This window comes from Echinops telfairi, unplaced genomic scaffold (genome assembly GCF_000313985.2).
Source record: "Echinops telfairi isolate 266 unplaced genomic scaffold, ASM31398v2 ScPeMD7_3533;HRSCAF=4204_0, whole genome shotgun sequence".
NCBI classification, from domain to species: Eukaryota; Metazoa; Chordata; class Mammalia; order Afrosoricida; family Tenrecidae; genus Echinops; species Echinops telfairi.
Window position 1 is genome coordinate 41,571,703 of NW_022107431.1, and position 1,138 is coordinate 41,572,840.

The 1,138-nt window shown below is 40.2% G+C and overlaps 1 protein-coding gene across 1 annotated transcript in view; it reads left to right on the forward strand.

Annotated features, from left to right (window-relative positions):
* SLC16A10 (solute carrier family 16 member 10) overlaps nucleotides 1-1,138 on the forward strand; it is a 44,368-nt gene that overhangs the window by 980 nt on the left and 42,250 nt on the right. The window lies entirely within an intron of this gene.

Here is a 1,138-nt window from a genome sequence, read left to right on the forward strand (position 1 = left end):
GAGAGAGGTGTACATGGTTGGATTTGTCTATTCCTCCCATCATTATTGAGAGAGTTGTACATGGTTGGATTTGTCTATTCCTCCCATCATTATTGAGAGAGGTGTACATGGGTTGGGTTTGTCTATTCCTCCCATCATTACCGAGAGAGGTGTACATGGGTTGGATTTGTCTATTCCTCCCTTTTGTTCTAGTGTTTGCTTTTCATGAACACCTATCTTTTGTTGTTGAAATCTCCCATATAGGTTCGTCTCTTGTTTTACCAGCATTGCTGTTGTTTGTAGGTGCCACCAAATCAGTTCTGATTCACAGGGACTGTGACAACAGAACAAAACACTGCCCTGTCCCGTGCCACCTTCACAGTTGTTAAATGTTTAAGTCCGTCCTTGAAGCCACTGTGTCCATCTATCTCACCGAGGGTCTTCCTCTTTTTTTCTGACCCTCTGCTTTTCTAAGCAGGATTCCCTTCTCCAGGGTCTGGTCTTTCTGGCATGTCCAAAGTACCTGAGGCAGTGTCTTACTACCCTCACTTCTAAGGAGCATTCTGACTGTACTTCCTCCAAAACACAGACTTGTTTGCTCTTCGATCAGTCCACAGTACTTTCAACAGTCCTCACCAACACCATAACTGAATGGACCAACTCTTCTGGGGTCTGTATTGAGGTATGGTTGATGCATAACAACTGGTGCTTAAAGATGTTATATGTTAATCACACATACATCAGTGACACCATTGCCACAATCAAAATACTGAGCAAGAGTCAACGCCCTCAGGTTTCTTGTTCCTTTTTGTAATCCCTCCCTCCAAGCCCCACCCCCTGCCATCACCATCTCTAGGTAAAGAAGCTGATCTATTTTCTGTCACTTATATATTGACATACATTTAAAATTAATTGTGTATAAGTAGGATCATATAGTATATACACCTTTTTGGTTTGGTTCTTTTCTCTGATGTGATTGGTTTGCTATGTATTCACGATGTCATTAACTCATTTTTTAAAAAGATTGAACTATAATTAACACATCATACAGTTAATTTAATAGTGTTGTTGTATTAGTCTGGGTACTTTGGAGAAACAAATCCACAGCAACTCATGTATAAGAGAGAGTTTTATGTAAAGAAAATGTGCATCACGAAAA